This window comes from Amblyomma mixtum, chromosome 9 (assembly GCF_055824585.1).
Source record: "Amblyomma mixtum isolate Tamu chromosome 9, ASM5582458v1, whole genome shotgun sequence".
In the NCBI taxonomy this organism is placed as follows: Eukaryota; Metazoa; Arthropoda; class Arachnida; order Ixodida; family Ixodidae; genus Amblyomma; species Amblyomma mixtum.
Genome location: NC_143020.1, coordinates 57,287,927 through 57,312,308, shown reverse-complemented (window position 1 = coordinate 57,312,308; position 24,382 = coordinate 57,287,927). Strand labels below are relative to the sequence as shown.

Genomic DNA, 24,382 nt, shown 5'->3' with positions numbered 1-24,382 from the left:
ATGGTAGAAGGCAGGGATATATGTGCGGCAAAACAAGGCTATAACAGCCTTTGCTGCAATATGCAAGTGCATCAAAATAACTGCGCCTTTTATAACCAAAGAAAATTCTGCCTTACAAAAAATGCTACTTGATCACTCAGAGTCCGAGTTTTATGATTCACTGCAAAACACAAAAACAGTTTTATTTCACACTCAATCTGCTCACAACAAAAGTGATGCGCACAGGTCAGTCGATATAAACAACAGTCAAGATCCACTTTAAATTTCTTGAGGTGAAGTTTCTTCCACAAACACCACTGGCCTTCAGGCATTTGCACGAAATCAACTCCAGTGTTATCCTAAGCTCGTCTTGATGCACATAGCCGTCACGTGCAAGGTCACACAGATTAAACGACCCTTCGGTATGATAAAAAGGCTCGTTCGATGAACCTATGGGCCTTCGTATATATGCGCATAAAGGAGAGGGTTTAAATTCGGGCTGCCGTTTTGTCCATTCCTTCGGGTGCACCACACTAACCCTAAATCTGTGTTGAAATGGCCATTGAACTACGTCGTCCATGCTGCCCTTGTGTAGCTGCAGCCCCAAATAAAGCAACAGATCCTGGTTGTTTTACTGAGCACAACCGCAGGAGACACGCGGTAGCCACACAGGTATAATAGGCGGCGGATCCTAGCGCCACAGCTGTATCGTGGAGCAGTTGAATGTTTCTGATAAAAAAATTGCACTGTGATGCTCTGTTTTCAGTCTGACGAATGACTCTGTTCAATTGGCCCAATGCCCTTCTGTTCGCATTTTTCGCTATCCTTAGCTTCATTGATGGCTGCAGCAAGCCCTGAATAGCAGTCGTGCCTCTGTGCCGTTGCTTTTTCAAATTCACCTTTTATTTCTTCTCCTAATGATCTTATTCTCCTCGAGAGAGTGTCGGCTACCTCACTTCTAGCGATCAAGGATCCTTCTATTTGCTCTGGTGCGGTTATTTGGAGAAAGCTTCCGTTTATAGTGCCGTGGCCTTCTCGGGCTCCTTCAGAGGGTTCCTGCTTTATAGCTTTACTGACAGCGTTTACATTTTGCGAGATCTTGTTCAGTTGGTCGGCTCGTGCATTGCCATCGCTAAGCAATTGCTCCAGAAGTGCCCTCATTTCGGCTGTGTGCTGATCTAGGGCTCTGCTCAGAGCTGTCAAAAGTGATTCGTCATGATGCCCAGTCTGCCCACCGTGTTCTGAAGGTGGACGAATTGTGTGATCTGAACAGCCAGATCTGAGGTGCGCGCACACCTTGCGGCAAAGAACAGACGCCGAACACTTTGGGCAGTGAACAGAGTGGTGTCCACAGTCGTGCTGGAAGTGTTCGGCGATGTCTGAAGCAGCCATTACAGCAGTGCAACCGTTCTCTTCATTCCAGCATCTGACCTGCATTCAAAGCGGTAAATGTTAGTTATTGAAATTACTAAAGGTGCAAGCGAGAAGAATAATGAAACATCAAGATGGGATGGCCTTGTCACCCCCGGTATATGGCTTCGATTATTCAAATTAAAATATAAACAAAAACGTCTCCTCCACGCTTGTATAGGGCAGGAGGAAGATGCCGAACTGAAAATGACTCAAGTTATATAAAAATGACTCAAGACAGCCGCAAAAAATTAATAAAATGTGTGCTCACAATCAGAATCTTGACTGGAAGAGAAGGAATCATAAGTGGAATTTTAGCACATTTCCTCTGCAACGCTAAAATTGATCGCCCCTAATTTTCATCCTAAAGAGTTACCGTAGGGGCACGACGCGGTTCCATTAATCTCTTCAGCAGCCTGAGGTCCTCTTTGCAGATCACTCCACAGATATGAAAACTTCTTTATTACATTATTTTGTCGTCTATCTCATCTTATTTTTTTTTTTAACACACAAGGCGTCCTTTCAGCCAAGTGGAACAAACCTTCCTCACCGGTCCCAGTGGTTGAGGAGTAGCAGTTCGAGTCACGGACTCGCATCTCGATCATTTTTTCGTTCTTCCAGGCACTACGTAATGGTGGTGGGATTGCATCACCACAAAGTAGACCCATGAGGAAATGTTAGCAACGTCATCACTGTTTCACTGCGTCATTGTTGTCTGTGGTTTGAATTACCCGCATGAGGTTGTGCTTGCTTTTGACGTCAAGACCCTATCGACCAATCCCGATTTTCTCGACATGCCATTGCCGATGGCCGGTTCTCCGCTGAATACGGCAGTTCTCAAGTGCGAACGCTTTAGAGACTGCATTTTTCAGGCTTGTGTTCAGGTTTTATGCTTTGCATTGGCAAGGAGTCCGATCGACGAGCCTTCAAATTTGGCATATTGCGCAACCATGGAGCTACTGCTCTAGTGATAGTCGGGTTCAGCCGACTGAGTGCTAAATATTAGACAGCTTTAGCATGGCGTGTAGTGGGAGCCTGCACGCAGCCAATGCGCTTCCGCAAGTCGCTTTGACGGCGCCAGGTACCGGGCAGCATTAAAGCCCCTAAAAAAACTCAAGTAGCGACAGGACGCCCTCCCTTTTCTCTCTTCCTCCCGCGCGCGCCGGCCGAACGACTTTTGTTTTCTTTGTGATTTCATGTGACTGCGGTGGCGACCTCTAGCCCGCTCCGAAGGAACTAAAGCCCCTTCTCAATTGGTTGCGCTGAATTCCCGTACTTGCCGAGTTCTTCTCTATGTCTCCGCATTAACCATGCGTTCCGCTGCATAAATACATCGGTGACTTAGGAGAAACATTTGCATGCTTCACTGAATCGTCTAAAGGCAAAAATGAGCACGCATAGATGAATTGTTTTGGTAGAGCCTCACGCGCACCGCGTCCGGGTGCGCCGGGCTTTATGCGGCGTGCCAAGTTTGATATCGAGGGTGGGGCGTGCATTGAACGTGACCGTGAATCACGAGGCCGTAGAAGGAATTTGCGGTGATCTGTTTTGGTGAAGAGGAGTATGCAAACAGAACGACCGTCCCCGCCGGAACGCTGGACGTGCTACAACGGATGCACAGGTTTGACATCCGAAAAGACACCTGCAAGTAAAGGCATTCTAAATGCCCGTAGTTCATCCGATCTTCTAGTGGCTTTTGGTTTTAGTCTGCTGCAGTGTATCGCGGACCAGGTAAGACGCTTGAGGGAGTGCTCGAAATACGGTATGAAGGCCACGCTACGTGTGCACTTATCTGTGCCTCCCCTGTTCTCCCGCGTGCATGAACTGTAACGATATAGACTCCCGCATCAAAATTTTCTTTGGAATAGTTACTTAGTAAGGAGAAAACCTACCTCGCAAATATCCTTGGCCTGCCAGCAATGGGTTAATAAATTTCTACGTAAATGTTCCATCGCCATCAGTCATTTAGTGAGAAGCAAAACCTACCTCGCTTTTACATCTGTCCGATAATCTTCCACATTCGTATAGTCGCTATACATAGGTTGCACGTGTCGTCACTTCCGCCCCCATCAAGCGCTTGCGGCCATGCTGCCGAACCATTCGGCCGTCCCCGCCCGTCCGCCCTGCGATGCCTGGCCACTCCTCGGACATTTTGGATTATTTTCTTATCTTTCAGGCGCGATGCCTACTCCACAGAGGAATGAACCATTCAGTGCAGGCTACTAGTCTGAATTTATTCGATCGGCGCGCGTACGCTACGCAGACAAAGTGAAAATTTGCGATGATACAGATCCGCACACGCTGCAACCGGGAGTCGACGCGAAGACGGGCGTTGATGTGTTCCTTGAAGTGGCCCACGGGGGATGTCGTGTACTCTTGCCAGCTTTGGGAAGTTGGAAGAAATGAAAGCCTTCGAATCAATGGAGGCACACAATGATTTCTACAGCAGGTGGGTGAGAAGCCTGTCTGCGATGCGCAAGCAACGAGACGAGAAGCTTGGCCTCGGCACGCCGCTTTCTCTGCCGTCATTGCTCGCTACGGTCGTGGCGATCTGAGCCGGCTTGCCTAGTGCTCTAGCTAAGATGCAGCGACACGGGACCCAGTCTCGGTTTGTGTTCAGACAAATCCGATGGCGTCAATCAAAACAGCAACTTTCAAGAGTGTAGTCATTGCTTCCCACGTTTTCGTAAACATTTAGTCGACAAAGTGCAGTCCGCGCACAAGTAAATTTGGGTTGACGGGTTCCAAATCGTCGCGCATAATGCGAGCCAGCCGCAGCTCGCGCAGATTCGTACTCAGTCATGGAGCGCTCGCACTTGCATGCCTACGATTATCTTACGAATGCAGATGAAGTTCGTGTTAAATGGCTTCTTTCACCTGGAGCAGTCGCTACGATCGTAGCAGCCAAGGGTGGCACACAAAACCATACCGAATCTAATGATGGACGAGAATCGACACGTTGCGAGCTAACATAGGCAGCGGAAAGCTAGAGGCGGTCTGGCGGTGGTTCGGCAGCATGGCCGACTCGCAACCAACGGCCACCGGATGTGACGTCGGTGCAAGCTGTATATTACAGCACTGCACGGGCCTTAATTATTCACGCGTCCCGAGCCCGTGAACCTTTTTCGTTACGCGCCCCAGCCCGGCCCGATTTTTTCGATATAGGCCCGAACCCGGCCCGGCCCGCGAGGTAGACTTGCCCGGCTCAGGCTCGGAAACAGCCCGAGTACTAAATGCACATCGGCAAAGCCAAAGCCTTTTGTTATACTGATCTCATTAAAACAAAAGAAGCGGCTACAAAGCTTTTAAAAATGGAGATAATGGAGGCGTCACTGTGGGCAACGTTAACAAAAAAACAAAACAAATGTTTTAGCATTAATAAAAGAGGTTATCACAGATTTGCTCGCATTCGTAGCCTCCTCCGAATTAGTTCGGCGTCAAGGGGAAGCGAGAACGCGGAAGTGCTGTTACAAAGTATGTGACAGGAAACGCGCTACCCACTTACGATGGGCACTATCACGCATACCCACAGCTACTGGTCATACTTCGGGAGTAAACGCAAGCCAGCGCGCGCTAGCTGGTGTTTCCACCAACGGTGCTACGGTGCCTTGACGATGCATATCGGCGCGATAATTCTTTGTCTTTTTCTGTAATATATATATATATATATATATATAATATACACGCACGCACGTGCGCACGCGCGCGACTGCAGAATGCAACGCGTGCGCTTTACGATTTCAGAGCGCAGTTTGATCTGCGCTCATAGTACTCATGTATGTCTAACTGCGGCATGCGCTCAAATTTAAGGAACTTCACTCTACAGTTAGACGTGTGCCTCGCGTCACTTACACGCTTGCGTGCGTGCAATCACGATGCGCTCAACTCAAGCGCCCTTATGTCGAGCTTACTGCGGCCATACGCTCGATCGCGAACAAAACACTGCACAGCGTAGCTTGAAAAAGAAAGGAAAACTCAGCAGCTATTGAAAGCCCCTCACTTAACTCGCAAAGTCTGGTCGATGGCGTTGCGTTAAAATTCGGACGGCCAATTCTGTGTAACCAAACCTTCCTCCGGCCCGCGTCGGTTTTCGATGATGGGATCGCGAAGAACCGCTTTCCACCGTCGTGACGGTTCCTGCACCCGAAGGCGCAGCAGCCCGTCACGCCGCACAGATAGACGGCTTGAAGTTAGGTGACTGACACACGTTCCGAGCAAAGCAAAAGCCGATGTTCTTCACAGCAAGCAATAGCTCAGTGTCCGCAACGACGCCTGCCGAACCTACGCTGCGCGGTTGGAGCGGACGATATGGCGTGTGCGGCCGCGAAAAGCGCGGGTTTAAAGGACTTTTGCGCGCGAAACCCTCGACCAATGGGAAGAGGCGACGGGCGCAGGAGAGGGAGAGGCGGCGCTCTGCAAAGGTTGTCACTGCGCATGTACTTAACTAATCAGAGCATTGAGTTCAGCAGTTTTGCTTTGTATTTTTTGTTGACATTAGAAAAAAATGTCTCCTTCTACGCCATGCTGCCGAACCACCGTCAGCCCTGCCTCTAGCTTACCGCTGGCTATGGTAGCTCGCATAGTTTGGTTCTCGTCCATCTGTAGATTCAGTATGGTTTTGTGCGCCACCCTTTGCTGTTCCAACCGTAACGACATCTCCAGGTGAAACAAGAGGCCGATTAACACGAACTTCGTCTGCATTCATCAGATAATCGTAGGCATGCAAGTGCGAGCTCTCCATGATCGACTCAGTACGAATCTGCGCGAGCTGTGGCTGGCTCGCATTAAGCGCGATAATTTGGACCTCGATAACTGTAATCTCCTTGTCTGCGGAGCACACTGAGCAGGTAAGAGGCTTGTGTCGTCAACTAAATGTCAGCGAAAACATGGGAAGCAACGGTTGCACCCTGAATTGAACGTTGCTGTTTTCATTGACCCCATCCGATTTGTCTGACAACACAAACCTAGACTGAGACCCGCGTCGCTACATCCTAACTACAGCTCAAGGCAAGCCGGTTCGGATCGCCACGACCGCAGCGAGCAATGGCGGCAGAGAAAGCGGCGTGCCGAGGCCGAGCTTTTCGTCTCGTAGGCGCATCGCAGACAGGCTTCTGTAGAACTCGTTGAGTGCCTCCATTGATTAGAAGGCTTTCATCCCTCCCAATATCACAAAGCTGGAAAGAGAACATGATATCCCCCTGGGCCACTTCAGGGAACACACCAACGCCCATCGTCGCTAATTTTCACTTTGTGTGCGTAGCGTACGCGCGCCGATTGAATAAGTACAGAGAAGTAGCCTGCGCTGAATGGTTCTTTCCTCTGTGGGGTAGGCATCGCGCCCGAAAGATAAGAAAGTAATCCAAAGCGTCCGAGGAGTGGTCGGGCACCGCAGGGCGGAGAAAGCCGAATGGCTCGGCAGCATGGCCGCAAGCGCTTGATGGGGGCGCTGTCGACACGTGCAAGCTATATCTACACAGCGAAATCTCGTCTCTTCATGCGGTGGACACTCCTCCGACGATAACAGGAGCTCGCATATCCTTTTCGGAATACACCGATTTGAAGCGAAAAGCTTCACTGGGCCAGTCAATACCGAGGCGAGCGTGGCCCCGTCGTCAGAAAAAGCCACAGGTGCGCTTGCGCCAACTGCGTGACGTCACAGGAGAGGCGCAGGTGGTCGGAGCCGCCGCTGCCGTGACTCTGCAACAACCGCGTGACGTCACAGGAGGCGCATGCCGCCGCGGTTCTGCCGGTTTAGCCATGCCTCACCGAGGCTTTTCGCTTCTGATATCCGGGCTTAAACGAGCTAAGCCCCAGCCAATTTTTTTACCTCCTTTATTTTTTAATTTTCCCAGGCTCGGGCGCAGTCCTGCACCCACCCCATACAAAGAGAAAAGCCACACACACATTATCATCATCATCAGTAGACCAAGGAGGTTTCATCCTTACAGAACACTGACCGAGTGGTCGGCTCGGTTCGTGTGTGTGCGTGCGTTTATGTGCGTGCGTACACGGATGGGCCACTTTCTCAATTGCTTTTATTTCTGTGCGTCTTCTTTTCTCCCTTTTCACTTTTTCTTCTCTTACCACTTGGGGACGCCAAAACGTTGCCTGCCCACTACAAGGCGACTATAATAGAATCATCGTTATTATCATCATCATACTCGCAGCCTTTTCCTGTTTTCCTGGATGACTTATTGGGGCCCACAGCATTGCTCTTTACATGGCGGTAAATTGTATTAATCATCGAATGAAAAACTCTTACAAGAAAATTGCCGTCGATTACGTTACTTCCTTATGCGAAATTTGAGCGCAGCTCATCAGCTATTTCAGCTTTTCGATAGAATGAGGCCAAGAATTGGAGCAAGACATGTATATAAAATAAAAACGTTATTTCTCACACATAATCTTTCTTCAAGAAAAACTCTACTAACGATTCCTTTATATCACTACCGCCACGTAGCTTAAAGCACGATTGAGGTGTCCGTTGTTCCAAGAGGGCACTTATGCACCGTCCTTTCTTCTTTCACTCCCACCTTTCTCCCTTCCCCTACGGCGTTGTTCAGGTGTCCATCGAGATATGCGAGACAGATACTGCGCCGTTTGCTTTGTTCAAAAACCAATTTAGCAATTATTATCCCTCTGCTTTCTAAGCTCCCGCTCCATTGGTTTCGCAGCTTAAAGTGCGACTAAGGTGGCCACTGTTGATCACAGCGGACAACGGTGACGGCGACGCCGCGACACGCAGAAACGGGCGCCGAAGAGCTGCGCTCTAAAATCTAGTTCACTATACTAAAACCAAGGGTCAGTGCCATCTTCGCTTACCTCTCTTTCGGCGATATCGAAGGAGGATTCCTCCCAGTCGACGTCGATTTCCAGGTGCCAGCATCCGTCCAGAGGGCAGATGATACTACCGGCAACGTCTGCGCACTGGTCGTAGCACGACCAGCACAACTCGTGCATGCAGGGAAGCACTGACAGCGTCTTGGGAATCAGCCCACAGGCACTGCATACTTGATCTAAGGGTATCGGGGCGACGAACTTCAAGGGTTTCCGCTCTCGTCGGCCGCAGAATCCGACCAGCGTGTAAACGTAACTTTCCATAGCGATGCTTTCTGCGTCCGCTCAGTGCCGAGCGCTCAACGAGTCTGCCGTACCCGAGGCGGCCAGGACATGCCTTCTTAAGTGTTCCCTCTTCCTCCCTTCACTCTCGCTCTCCTTCACCCTCTACGTCACCTTTTTTTATGGTGACAGCAGTATTCCCGAAGAAAAGGAGGAAGGAAGGAGGGAAAGAGTGAATATGCTGAAAAGGAGAAAGAGGTGGGGTCAAAGTATGAACACAAAAATATCCCCTCTCAAGCAGAAGAAGAGCAAAGGGATGAAGTAGAGATAGCAAAAGAGGGCAAAAAAAAAGTACTTGAGCGGCAGGAGCCCGAGCGGGGATTGAGCGGGGGTGGCGTAGAAACAGGGACAAATGCTGGGTGGGTACGAGGCGCGTAGATGGCAAATAAAGTCTTCAAACATTGCTTCAGCGAGAGTGAGGGGGAGGAAGAGATTAGTTACAGTGCGTCCTTGGTCAGTTTGGCTCTCGCAGGGAGTTAGAGGGAGGAGGGGTTTGTCGCAGTAGTTTGCAGAAGAGGCCTCCTTCGCTGATGCCAGTCCTCTGAAGGCCAAATGACACTTGCAAGCAAGACGGCTGCATGGACCCTCTCCCCACCAATCTTTTTTCGGTCATTGACCCGTACTACTGAGCTGCGTGCAGAGGCATGCGCCGGTTCATCCTGCACACGTGCCTCTCTATTCGCGTTCTTTCAACCTCTGTACGAGCTCGCAACGCTCATGATACCTTCAGGGGACAGGTTGAAACAGGGGGTGAGCCGATGCCTATTTAAGGGAATGAATTACTGGGGCGCTGCCATCTTGCATCTTTCTCTTCTCTACTTTCTTTTTTCTTTTCCTTTTCGTTTGTAAATAATCAAGTCACTTTTTTGTTTTTAGTAAATTGTCATGTCATCTTTTTTTCTTTTTTGCATGTATCATTTTTTTCTATTTATTATTATTAGTATTATTTTTTTCTTTTTTTTTCCTGCTTGGCACCCCCATTAATATCCGTCAATAAAAGAAGCTTAGCGAGTATTCATCATCCCTCTGTGCTCGTTAAGCCCTTAGGATACAAGGCTACCGTGCTCTATTTTATTTTTCTCAAGGGCTTTTTCCACCAAATTCGACTTTTGGCCACATGGGCCCTGTTCTTTTATTTTTTATTGGTTTAAGTCTGTTGATGCTACGCAGGTGCAGGCTATTTCTCATTCCGTTTTAATTTTCCCGTTACTTTCGATTTTAGCATGGAATGAGACTCCGACTGGGGCGCTGCCATCTTGCATATGCAGCACCGTCTATGATCTGGGCGATATCGTTGCCGTGTTGGAATGTGGGATTACGTGCAGCTGTGCATTCGCATGTGGGTCAACTGCAGCTGTTTTCTTTCTAGCGTGCTTTAATATCAGTGCTGCAGTGCGCATGGTGCAAAAAATTATTGCTTGAGGTTGTTGAATCAAGCTCGCTGAGACATGTCCGGAGCTTCAGCTAGCAACGAAGCGGCGATAGCACGTCGACTCTCAACAGTGTGCTTTCTAGCGTGCTTTAATATCAGTGCTGCAGTGCGCATGGTGCAAAAAATTATTGCTTGAGGTTGTTGAATCAAGCTCGCTGAGACATGTCCGGAGCTTCAGCTAGCAACGAAGCGGCGATAGCACGTCGACTCTCAACAGTGTGCTGGTTGTGCCTGAGGTTAGCATTGGAGGTTAGTGATGACTGGTTATAAACGTATTTTTTTTTTTTTTGTCGTAGATAGATCTTTATTTAGACAACAAGGTCTCGGATGCAGGGGCAAAAGGCAGATGCACTCTGCCTGACGGGGCCCAAGCACCCGACACAATGCTCACGACAAGTGGCAAAAGAAGCAAGAGCTTCATACACTCTCATTAGAAAAAACAACACATAATTATACAAGGTAAAAGTAGGAGGAAGGTGCATACTTTTGCAATGACATAATTAAAGTAAATATTTACAAGAAACATCACAACAAGAAAAACACGATAATTCAAAGAGTTGACGGAAAAACAGGGACATCAAGAATTTTAATCATTCGGGCGAGAAAGGAGGTAAGCTTTAGCATTTCTATTGAATGACTTTTGGGAAACAGATTTCTGAATAATTTCTATGGCCTGTGTATGTTTATTTAGAAGACTGGGAATTAAATATGAAAGCATTTCGGTTCCATAGTTAGTCCTTACAAATGGTACTCTGTAACTGACGTGCCTTAATTTATAAGGCGCGTCACTACTAGAGTTTAATAGAACATATTTAGTGGGATGATGTTTGAAATCGTTAAACACATAAGAAAGCAGTTTCAACTCAAATAATTCATTGACTTTTAGAATAGAATGCTTAGTGAAGTACAAACCTGTATGATCATTGTATGCAAGGTTTTCGACATATCGTATTGCTTTTTTCTGTAATGTTATCAGCCTCGTGAGGTTAGTTTTCGTTGTAGATCCCCAAACAAGTAAACAATAATGAAGATGTGATTGAATTAGGGTATAATATAACTGCCATTTCAGCCATTTCGGAACAAGGTCTCGAAGTTTATATAATACACATAATGACCTTGATATGCTGGCATGAATCTTATTAATATGCAGGGTCCAACTCAAGTGTTCTTCAAAGATTATGCCTAAAAATTTGTAGGAAGAAACACGCTCAATTACGCTATTTTTGAATGTAAGATTAATTTCACTGTTATCAGGCTTGTTACGTGCCTTAAATACAATAAGCTTTGTTTTATTAACATTTAACTCTAGTTTATTTATATTCAACCATAAAGACAATTCTTGTAACCATGCATTTGCCTCAGCCTGAATATTACTAAGATGCATGCCAGAAAAAAATACACTGGTATCATCTGCATATAAAATTATTGTGGGAGTTCGAGGGATGGCTATTATATCGTTGATATAAAGAATGAAAAATTCTGGACCCAAAATAGACCCTTGTGGGACACCGTATATTAATTGACCAGGTTGTGATTGATGACCATTCAAACATGTGTACTGAACGCGACCGGAAAGATAAGTACGGATCAGATTTAAGGCAACTCCTCGAATGCCGTAAAAAGGTAGCTTATAAAATAAAATATCATGTTTAACTGAATCAAATGCCTTCCTGAAATCTAAAAAAAGTCCAACTGTAAATTGTTTGTCATCCATATTAGAAAATATTCTTTCCTTTATACTAAGCAATGCCATTTCTGTTGACTTCTTCTCACGAAATCCGAACTGTTCGTTAACAAAAATTTGTCTGTCGTCAAAGAACTTACACAGTCTGATTTTGATCAAATATTCCAGCAGTTTAGAAAACAAAGGGAGTACAGATATAGGTCTGTAGTTGTTTATATTGTCATAAGGGCCACCTTTGTGTAAAACAACCACTCTGGCAATTTTCATACCATCTGGAAAAATACCTTGAACTAACGCGTTGTTACATATATGCTGCAAGGGCAAGCTAATTAGATCGGCAACAGCAATAATAGGCTCGGCCTTAATTTCATCTGCGCCTGCCGCAGTGGATTTGTCTAGGCTTCTAAGAAATGTGAATACTTCATGTTCGCTGCAAGGATTCAAGAATATGGAACTACCAATTGGAGAGGCAATATACTGAGCAATTTCATGATTTCTATCCTGCTTCTGAGATGATTCGCCAGAGGATAGGAAATGAGCATTAAACTTGTCTGCCAAAGCAGCGCCACTGTATTCAACACCATTGAATGTTAATGTGCTGGGAATATGGGTTGTCGCCCTTCCCATGAGGTCGCTCAAACAATGCCATATTTTCTTAGGGCAATTGGAGACTGCTGAAAATTTATTCTGATAATACTGTTTCTTAGCTTTTTTAATATCAGAGCCTAACTTATTTCTAAGTTTTTTGTATTCCTTAAGTATGACTGGGTCTTTTGATTGGATGAATTTGTCAAAAAGCCTGTCACGGGTTTGAATTCGTCGATACAACTCTCTCGTAACCCACGGCTTTCGAGACTTTTTGTGAGTTTTTCCCACTGTCAAAGGAAATGCGGTATCATATTTGCTTTTTACTAACTGAAGAAAGATATTGTACGCTATACTAGGATTTAACTCATTGTAAACTTCGCTCCAGGCAGTGCTTTCCATCATGGATCTAAACCTAGCTAAGTTTTCTTGATTGAAACTGCGATATACTATCTGGGGAGTTGGTACTTGCTTCCTTTTTTTTATCGCCCGAGGAAAAAAACAGAATATAGGCAGATGGTCGCTCAAATCAAATGTAAGCACACCTGATAGCACTCTTGATAACTCATGATTTGTAACACATAAATCTAATAATGAGTCCCTCTCTAAGGTTATTCTTGTTGGTGACTGAATAACATTGGTGCAGAGAAATGCATCAATGGTTTCACAAAAAAGACGTCGCGGGGAGCTGTTTGTCAAAAGATCAATGTTAAAGTCTCCAACCAAAACAACAGGGATATTTACGATACAAGCATATTCAAGAAGATCACGCACAAACTTGATAAATTCGGTACTTTCACTAGATGGGGGCCGATAAATGCAAGCGATCAGTGTTCCATGACATTTTATAGCAACCGATTCGTAGTGGGTATCGACAAGAGAAAAATCTGATAAAACTTCATAGTCAAGGTTTTCTTTAACATACAATGCGACGCCACCTCCTCTACGGTTTTCTCTGAACACGCCTTCAAACTTGTAGCCACGAAAGAAGATAACATCATTTTGATTTGTGAACCATGTTTCGGTGTACGCTACTATATCAAATCTGTGATTCAGGGAATCCAAAGCTGATTGCATTTCAAAGTGCTTATTTTTTAGACTTCTAATATTCACATGAAAGACTGACATCCTGTCATTTTCGTGAACAAGACAACTGCGCACCGCAGAGTTAAAAGATAAAGCATTGTAGTAAAGAGGCTTTGTTTGTGATGCCATCAAAGAAAAATAATGAAAAAAACTGATCAGTAAGGCGAAGTAGAGCCGGTGCCTGCTCAGATGATATTTTCCAGGTCAGCAACACACGCGATCCGTATTGCCGTTTCACCCTGACACTTGCGTACAAAAAGCTTTCCATTACTGTGCCAAGCATATTCGTACTGCTTTTCTGTGGCCCTTGTCCTCATCATCCACATGAGCTTTTTGTTCTGCGCTGTTAAATTGTCAAGAAAGTACACTGTGGATTCAGCTTCCCGCATACTTTGCTTCTTTGCCATCCATTGGTCCTTCATTACACGTGAGGAAAAGCGAACCAGAACTGCCGGGGTTCTGCCACGTTTAGCGGGCAGTCTATGAAGGCCTTCAACGTCGTGCTCAGTCAACTGAGGAAGCTCTAGGTCCTGGGCTATAGCATTGATTTTTTGGAACAAGTTTTCATTTTTGGTTTGCGCAAGTCCATGTACTTCCAAGTTATTCCGCCTGCTGTACTGTTCCAGACTGTTTATTTGCTGTCGTAGTTCGCAGACTTCGGTGTTAGTGTTCTCTGACTGAATCTGTGCCTCAATCTTTTCAACCCTTTTCGATAAAGTGACAATCTCAGTGGACTGAAGCTGCATTTTGGCCAGCACTTCATCATACTGATCTGAAAGATGCTGAACAGACTTTTCCATACTTTCCACTGTCTCTTTTACCTGGAAAAGGATATCTAACTTCTGTTTGATTTCCGGTAGTTCACAGAGCTTTCTGTTGATTTCCATTAGCATCCTTTCTGTCAGAGACTGCTCCTTCTGTACCTTTGTTACAATGTTTGAGCCTCGAGCAGCTGAAACTACACATGTTTGACACTTCCAACTTTTTTTATCGATATCTGTCATTGCTTTGTAGGCAGCTTTCGTCGTATTAGAACAAGCGCCTAAGTGGTAACCGTATCGGCATTCTGAGCAGGTAAGGGACGAGCCCTCTGCTGGAAGTGGCTGATTACAAACCAGGCATATATCACAAACAGGATCACCCATAGCACTCGCGATGGAAAAGCATGCGGCACAGTAGAAAACAACTACAGCAACAGCACAGACTCAAGCGGCGGCGGCGGCGTTTGGCAGAAGGTTTCTTATGACTTCAATAAGTGAAAGCACACCAACCTGCAAAGTGAAGGATTTGCAGTTACTCTGTGCCGCTGTTGCTTCCGCCACCGCCGCTGAGCAAGTGTGGGGGGCACAGGTGAGCCTTGTCCTTTTATATGCTCCTGGCTGGTGCTGCTTGTGTCGTTATCTTGCGGGGCCGATCGTCGTCGCTCTTGCCACTTTAGTTCACCACGTGTATCGCTGCAAGCCTGGCCAAGAACTGCAAAGTGAAGGATTTGCAGTTACTCTGTGCCGCTGTTGCTTCCGCCACCGCCGCTGAGCAAGTGTCAATGGCTTCCTAGATCGTTATTTTCCATTGTGCACAGCGCAAAAAAGCGTGACAGGCCAGCGGTGCCTCTAGAGATGGACGTTCCCACTGCTTGGGGTCTTCCGTTTGTGATCGAGTTCGTGCGCGCGCATGCGTCGCCATCCGACTTTCACCTCAGCAAAAGTGGATTTCAAGGTACAATTTTTCGCTCGAAACTAAATCATCATCATCATCAAAACGTTTTAACAAGGAGAGGGGTTTAGAGCAATGCTTGGTGCTCTAAACTCTTCTGTTTAAAGAACCTCGGGCTATGAGGTTGGCGGCTTCATTTCCAGGATTCCAGGAACCAAGAATGAAAATAGAAATAAGGACTTTTTTTATTTACATTTTATTTTTACAACAAGTTTTGTGCGCTTTGTGGCTGAAAAATAAATGGCGAACGATATAGATGTTATAATGTGAATGTTGAGTGTTATGGGAGTAGTAAGTGGTTTTAATTCTAGATGATAAATTTAAGGAAAAAGATTGTTGCTAGCCCCAGCATCTGCCACCGCTGCTGGAAGCACCTGAGCTAGGGCAGCACAAATAAAGGACAGCCGGCAGTGTGTAGGAGTGAAATGAAAGAGAGTGTTGTGGGAGCGATACTGATTTCGGTACGAGGGTCGTCGGCTGAGATATCCCGCTGCGGCGTGTCCAGGAAGGTCAAAGCACCTGGCCGGGCATTTCACGAGCGGGGTTATTGGCCTTCATTACTCAGTTCGAGGAAGGGGCTTTGTTCCGCCCTCCGACACCTCCGACAAGGCAGCTGGTGGGCGCTGCTTGTCAAGGCACCAAAAGGGATAATCGCTTGTAGCAACATAGCATAGTGGACGAGTTGGTATTGCATCTTTAGGGAACGAAACCGCGCAACTAATACGAAGGACCAAGAAAAGAGACACGAACACGCGCTGACTTACAACTGACTGTTTTAATCGAAAAAAAACACATATAAATAATCTCTAATCGCTGCGTCACAGCCTCACGTCGTCATCGCAAACTACTAACAAAAAAAGAAAGAAAAAACCCTTGGCGAAAAGTAAGCATCTATAGGCTCCCACGCTTTTCCAACAGATATATCTCGCGCTTAGACAAGGCCATCGAAGTGCTGCTCACACATGAGTCAACTTCTGTGCAGATATGATAATTGATAATTGGTCTGTATGGTCTTTGACAACAGTGTTGTGCTGTATCGCCATACAGACCAACTTGTACGGGAAGTAGTAGAGGCGTATCATATCTGCACAGAAGTTGACTCATTGACTCATGTGTGAGCAGCACTTCGATGGTCTTGTCTAAGCGTGAGATATATCCGTTGGAAAAGCGTGGGAGCCTATAGATGCTTACTTTTCGCCAAGGGTTTTTCCTTTCTTCTTATGTTAGTAGTTTGCGATGACGACGTGAGGCTGTGACGCAGCGATTAGAGATTTTTTATATGTGGTTTTACGATTAAAACAGTCGATTGTAAGTCAACGCGTGTTCGTGTCTCTTTTCTTGGTCCTTTGTATTAGTTGCGCTGTTTCGTTCCTTAAAGGGGCTGCGAAACACTGCTTGGGGGGATACCGGCTATACTTCAGGCGGATTCTTAATGTCACACAGATGCTGACTTAAAAAGGTTTGGTTTATGGGGTTTAACGTCCCAAAGCGACTAAGGCTACGAGAGACGCCGTAGTGGAGGGCTCCGGAAATTTCGACCACCTGGGGTTCTTTAACGTGCACTGACATCGCACAGTACACGGGCCGCTAGAATTTCTCCTCCAAAGAAATTCCAGCCGCCGCGGCCGGGATCGAACCCGCGTCTTTTGGGTCAGCAGCCGAGCACCATAGCCACTGAGCCACCGCGGCGGCTGACTTAAAAAGAATTACAGGAATCGATGCACAAGAACGGGAGTTATTCAATGAAGAAATTTCAAAATACAAGCAAACAAAACGCTGCTCTCAACTCGATTTCGGCGGGGCTTCCCACTCCTTTTTCGCTCTCCCAATGACGGCACCTGGCGCAACCAATCAAAACAGCCTGCCATAGCACGTCGCGGAAGTTTGCACTCCATGGCTGCCTGCTCTCTGTAACTCGTTCTTGCTGAGACTGGCAGCGTCGTTTCCATGTCAGAGCCACTGGCGGTGTATTTTTATTTCACTTGCTTTGCAGAGCTTTTATCTAAGATGAACAAGTTGTTTTTGTTGATCTAATATAACACCGACAGGTGACAAAATGTGTCTCTATTTATTCACACAATTTGCAGTATATTTACTGTTTATCCAATCATCAAGCTCGCGCCAGGTGATGTCATATCCGCTGCTAAAACCCGCCACTGTGTGGGGACACCATCAGAGCCATGAATTTGTTTTTGGGAGGACATTAAAATATTAAAAAACGGTATATACGCTGTATTACCGACGCTAAAAGCACCATTGTAACTCACTGTATGTGATCAACAGGCAAAACAGTCAACTAAGGTTGTGTTTCTGGGCCCCTTTAAAGATAATCCCTTCCCTGGCATCGCTGTGTCCCATGGTGGGATAAAAGCGAGTTTTTGTATAGCGTCACCCTATCGCTTTGGGTAATAGGGAATAGCGGGATGCTACTGCGCATGCGCAGAACGCTATCGGCCCTTGGGTGTTTGGGTGAGCGGGCGACGCTAACGCTAAATCGGCGAAATAGCGTGCGCCCCCCTAAGCCGCTTTACGTTGGGACAACATGGCGGCGCCCGCCGAAGCGGGCCCTCTCGCTTCATCACCGATTCGTCATTGCCGCTACTCTGTGGCTGACGCTAACATCAAACTAAAGGCTGCACGAGGCTTTCGCTTTGGCTGAAGTTGCCCGAACAAAATTTTAACGATAAAACACGCCGAATTTTCAGATTGCTTCCGTGTTTACTGAGGTGCTAGGCTTAGCGAGTACGCGTCGACTGACGGCAGAAAGCGCGGGAGGTTCGAACTACTGATCTCCACAAACAGGTTTGCAATTTTGTACCAGACCTTCACGCGCGTGCGACCTATATATATTTATATTTATCATGTATATATGTAAATAGATTTATTTTCAGTGTACTCCACCCCCTGTCCTTTCTACTATCCCCTCCCCTCTTTCTTTTCACTTCTACACACTGCCTGCTATCCTTTATTTCCGCTGCCCCAGCTCAGGTGCTTCCAGCAGCGATAGAATGTCGGGGTAGAAAAAATTCTTTTACCTTCCATATTCAATGCAAAATATTTAAAAAAAAACTATTAATACTTCTACTCTTCCTGTGTGAATACTCTTGGCTCGGATTGAACATGTCCGCATTATAAAAAATATTTGCATCATTTTTCGCTTTTCCTAATTAGTGATTTGTAACTGAAACAGTTTGCGCGTCGTTTTATTTACACAGTGAAAAAAGTACAGCATATATTTTAATTTATTTGTTCTGAGAGCTTCTCTTTCCCGCCGTCATGGCGGTGCCTTCAAGCAACGCAAAGCGACCATTCGACCCTAGAGAGTTTTAGAATAGCGTCGTGGCGAATAGGGTGACCTTGTCCGCATGCGCTTAGCGTTAGGGGAACGGGTTCACGTTTTCTGTCTATAGAATAGGGTCGCGGATGGTCGCTTTGCGTTGCTTGAAGGCAGCGCCATGACGGCGGGAAAGAGAAGCTTTCAGAACAAATATGTTGATATATATGCTGCACTTCTTTTACTGTGTAAATAAAATGACGCGCAAACTGTTTCAGTTGCCAATTACTAATTAGGAAAAGCGAAAAATTATGCAAATATTTTTTATAATGCGGACATGTTCAATCCGACCCAAGGCTATTCACACAGGAAGAGTAGTAGAAGTAATGGTTTTTTTTTTAATATTTTGCATTGAATATGGAAGGTAGATTTTTTTCTACCCCTGCATCTGCTATCGCTGCTGGAAGCACCTGAGCTGGGGCAGCGGAAATAAAGGATAGCAGGGTGGCGCTGCAAGCAGCCGTCTCGAACAGACGCACGTTCGCATCGCTCCGACTTTTTGAAGCTTTTTGGCCCGGACGTTTTCGGGCTAGGCTCCCAAAAAAGAATGGGCCACTCCCATCGTGTTCCTCGCCACCTGTGGACGACGGTTTCAACGCTTCCGCGTCAACGACTACCCCAGGAAACCATCCGGATGCATCGGATACGCCTACCGCCGAAGCCGCCAGCATGGCTTCGCAGCAGCCTCGGCAAGACGCCGCGGTAACATCGTTTTGCAGCGGCACAGATAACGCGGCCCAACCTGACGCCGTGCTCGGCACCGACGAAAGCATGACAGATGACGAAGCCATTCAAGTGGTTGCGACGATACCTGTCTCCAACCCATTCTCTGTTCTTTCCACGGAAAACAAGCCGGGAAGCGCCCCTTCCGAGGTAAGATCTTGCAATTTTCCGTTTTCGAAATTTGCCAAGCAACCTAGGATGTGGTCAGGCACCTCGCGGATGGCTCAAGAAAGCACTCGCTTTGAGAACAAACGACACGGCGCGAAACATGCCCACTCGCGGATAGCTATAAATGCTCGCTTCACGGATGCGCATTATCGACCGCTAGGCTGTGCCTCAGCGTCCGTAGTCACCCCTATGGGCAGAATCGATCACTTGGCTGATGAACATACTGAAGAAGATGATTGGCAGCCTGTTAGGCGAAAGAACAAGGCCGCAGCCGCCGATCCAATCAGTGTTAAATACACTGTGATAATTAAGCTAACCTCACCTGGACAACTAGGGACACTCCCGCACACTGGCTGCACGAAGCTGTTGCTAATGAGCTTCGGAAAATTCATTTTCACTCTGGCTTTCAAGTACGGCCTCTTGAACGAAGCAATCAGTTTGCTGTCGACATATCGCATATGCATGCCAGAGACCATCTGATTGGACTGCAGTCTCCTAATTTCTGGAAAGGAGACACCTATCCAAGCTTATGAAACCATACGCCCCGGCCAGATCCGCGGGGTCATTTATCGTGCCAACGGGTTAACAAGCGAACAGCTCATGGCAAACCTCACGTGCTACTCGTGCAGGATAATAACCGCCAGGCCTATGGGCAAGAACGGAGCAGCTCTAATCACGTTTGAGGGCTCCAGACTTCCCCGAAAAATTCATCTGTACAGCATACTCCTTCCGGTGACACCTTATCACCCGAAGTCTATCATATGTGAGACCTGTCACAAAATCGGACACAGGGAAATTTCGTGTCCACTAGTCGACCAACGTCGATGCTCGTACTGCGGTCGCCTTGCACATGGAAACCTCGAGGTTTGTCCGACGGAACCACTATGCCGCAATTGCAGAGGTCCCCACGTAGCCACGGACCCAAAGTGCCCTGCTCGGCGGCAGGCCACAAAAACCTTGAGGAATGGCGTTTTCCGTCGTATCCGAGTATCGCGACGAAAAGAACGCAAACAACAAGCCAAGATTCTACGTGGTAACCAAACGGTGTCGACGACGGCGCACAAGAGCCCTGTCAGTACACAGCAATCAGCCTCGGAGTCAATTGTGCTTGTTAATCAGGACTTCCCTCCACTACAAAGTCAGCCGAAGCAGAAGACACGAGACAGCGAACATAAATCTAAACGGCACGGCGCGCACAAGCCCTCCACACAACCTGAGAGCAATAGTGAAAGGAATGCCACCTCATCTCTAGCCGCAGTTTTTTAGCATACCGCGACGGCACCAAAGCAAGCGCGCATTCATCGGGTTTACGCTGAAACACTCCGTGATACGCAACGCGGCGCGCAAACGAATCTTGCAAAATATAGTTCGCGTACGCTACACTTAGATGAAAACCAGCTCACGCGCATTATCGAACTGGTCACTGCCGAGGTGATCAAGCGTATGCTCCCACTCTTGGGAATGTCACAGGTTTCTCCGAATCAAGAGCCCGAAATTGGGCACACATCATCTTCACTTCCGCGTACCTTTCAGTTTAATAATGGCAGGAATTAGCGCGAAACCACATGACATTTTTGCTTCGGACTCTCCTATATGGTTCTTGCAATGGAACTGCCGGGGAATCCGTCGCAAACAAGCGGAACTTCAGAGGAGACTGTCCATCACGCCAACGCCTCCTCTAGCTGTCCTGCTTCAGGACTGGCATTAATAAGCCCAATCTAATAGGGTACAAACCTTACTGCACCCCTTCCATAGAGCACCGGCGTCCCGGGCCAGGATCGCGATCTGCGCCTCCAATAGCCAATGGGCAGGCATGCGTTCTTGTTCTGTCGCGCACGGCCCACACTGAACTAGATACTTCCGCGTGGTGCACGCAGGCGCAGGAGGTAGCGGGAGTACGCCTTAGCTTAGATGGCGACCAACAAGCCTTAGTTTTTTCAATCTATGCGCGATCATTCGGTACTACGACATATCGAGTAGATATGTCTTTTGTAGAACACTTCTTAAGGATATATCCCCAGGATCGCGTTGTAGTTGGGGGTGATTTTAACGCCATGCACAGCAGCTGGGGATATCATCACTGAGATGCTAGGGGAAGGGACCTTTGGCAGCAAATTGTCAGAGCGAAACTGACCATAGCCAACGACCTCGCGCTACCTACTCGCCTTGGCCAGCACAAAGGTCAACAAGACACTTCCCCAGACTTGAGACTAGTGTTTCATCCCAGTGAGATCCTATGGTCGAGGGCTGATGATGTCATTGGCAGTGATCATTATCCCGTGGTGGTCTCATGGGCTCCTCGAGGGCGAAATTCATTACAGCGGCAACAACGCCGTCGAATAGAGGAGCACGTCTCATGGGACGATTTTCGTAGAATGCTCGGTACGGTGAACGCTCCAACAGGGTTAGACCAGCTCATTAGTCAGATCAGCGATGCCAAGAAGAAAGCTACAACGAAGCTTTCAGTCAAGGTTGATGCCCCAAAGCCAGATTCCCACCTTTTGAATCTGTGGAATCGTAGGCTTCGGGCTCTCAAGGCGTATCGCCGATCAGGCCGGACACCCCATCGGAGGCGTGCTCTCACTCGCATCAGTCAAGAAGTTGAGAAGTATACTCTGCAGCTCGCTCTCCAAGACTGGCAGCTGCTGTGCCACTCACTCAATGGAGCAGCTAACTTATCGAAGGCCTGGCACATATTTCGAGCTATCCTTGGACGCAAGAAGCCAATTTCCCCTGCCCAGTGCATGGCCTTGAAATTGAATGTCTCCCCGGCGAAGTTAGCTATACAAGCAGGGAAGGTATTTTTTCCCCAACCTGAAAATGCAGATGTCTTGCCTGCGGACCCCGTATCAGGTACATCAAACGATTACGACGTTCCCTTCACATTAGACGAACTGGAGGCAGCTCTGTATGACTCCAATCACAATAGCGCCCCAGGGCCGGATGATATACGCTACTCAACACTTCTGAACCTTTCCAAGTCACATAAAGTTGCCCTCTTGAAAGAGATGAACAAGTACTGGGCCAACGGTGATCTTCCTCTTGCCTGGAAGAAGTCGGTAATACCAATTCCAAAACCTGGCACGCCAAGTCGAACATTACAAGACCTCAGGCCAATATCGCTGACGTCCAACCTTTGTAAGGTCATGGAACGTATGGCTCTAAGAAGACTTCAATGGTACTTAGACAAGTACAACGTCCTGTCTCCTATGCAAGTAGGTTTTCGTCGAGGGCTCTGTGCCCAAGACATTCTCAGAAGGCTTTATAACGACGTTCTCGCATACCCTAGCAGCGCACAGCTCCGAGTGGTTGTTGGGGTAGACGTCAAAAAGGCGTTTGATTCCGTGCCCCACTCGACCATACTTCGCCGGCTACAGGCAGTGGGGATAGGCGGCAACCTCTACCGCTTCGTGAAAGCCTTTCTTGCAGAAAGAACTTTCTCAGTAATGGTTGGAGATACTCAGGGTGAATGGCAACATAACCAAACAGGTGTCCCCCAAGGCACTGTCATATCACCGGCTCTTTTTAACATTGCTATGTCAGGTCTCCCGCCAATGCTGTCCTCGATACCCGGTCTTAATTTTGCCGTGTATGCGGACGATATAACGTTGTGGACTAATTCAGGGTCCCCTGCAGAGCAAGAACTAGCCCTACAAACAGGCCTTAATGCCGTCCATGAATACATCAAGAAGTGTGGAATGGAAACCTCTCCCGAAAAAACCGAGTATGTGGTTGTCTTAAATGGTTCGCGGGTACGAGCCGAGGCCGAACGCAAACTTATCTCTCTTCATTTAGGGCACTCAGTAATCTGCCGGAAACAAACAATCCGTATACTCGGCATGCTTATTGACGAGGATGGAGGAGCCAAAAGCTGGCTTCATAACACGATGCATAGCTGTCATCAGGTTTTACACCTTATGCGCCGCGTCTCTGCGCGTGTATGGGGAATAAAGGAGGTGGGGCTCCGTCAGATTACCCTGGCACTCATAACATCAAAAATCCTGTACGCATATTCGTACATGCGGCTTAACGCAACCCAGCGCCTTCAGCTTGAACGAATCAATCGCAAGGCGATGCGCCACTGGTCTGCCGCAGTACTGCCCAGTAGTGAGCCTACACGCATGCAGCAAAATCATTGCCCTACAGGATCTGGCAGAGCAGCAATCGCTAGCCCAGCGAGTCCGTCTCTCCACAACGGCGGCTGGCCGACAGATCCTGCGGGCATTAGGCTACAACGTTGACAACTTAGAGCCACTTTCGTCCGCTGCCCTGCCATGGGAATTGATCGACTTAGTAGATGGTATGCCATTACCAAAGAATATGAGTTCGGCTAATCCTCAAAGGCGCAAAGCTGCCGCCAAACGGCACGAGAAGACATCATACAAGTTAGCCCAGGAAGGAGCCATCCAACTATACACAGACGCCGCTCAGCTTCAACATTGCGCCGCTATAGCTTGCCACGATTCTGTGTCAGATACCTCTGTAGTTCAACGGCTTTCCGAGGAACACACCGTCACCAATCTCGAACTCATGGCCATACGACTTGCCATTACTCGAATAGTAGAAAGACAAGATCCGGCTCCTTGCACCTTCCATGTTTACACAGATTCACAAGCAGCGTACACCGTCTGCCGCGCAGGGGGAGCTGACTATGCCGTTCTCAACACTATTCGAACAGAAGCCCGTCGCCTGCGAGAGGAGGGCTACACTGTCATCATCAAATGGATTCCTGCACACGAAGGAATCACTGGAAACGAAAAGGCACACCAGGCAGCGCGCGCAGCAGCTCTTTCCGCACCTTTGCCTGGATCCACATTCGTTTCCGCTTCTTGGCCCCTGATGACGTTGCGCACCCGTCGTCGCCCCATATGGATAGGGCGGAGACATGGCATCGCGCACAACGCTATCGTCGCAGCATACTCCAGCACTTGGCCAACCCTGAGCAACTATATCGCCGTCCACATAGCGCATTAAGGAGAGTGGAGGCAGTGCTCCTTCGCCGAGCCCAGACCGGCCAGCTTCTATCACCAGCGAAGTTACACCTCATAAACCCGCGCTCATGCCCGACTCCTCAGTGCCCGACGTGCCCTGCCAGAGGCACGGCCGAACATCTCCTGTGGAGCTGCCCTACCTTTGACGCAGTATGGGA

General features: G+C 47.6%; 1 pseudogene; it reads right to left on the bottom strand.

Moving 5' to 3' along the window:
- Positions 1–226: 226 nt before the first annotated feature.
- Positions 227–24,382, bottom strand: part of LOC149329159 (TNF receptor-associated factor 5-like) — a 76,520-nt pseudogene continuing 52,364 nt past the window's right edge.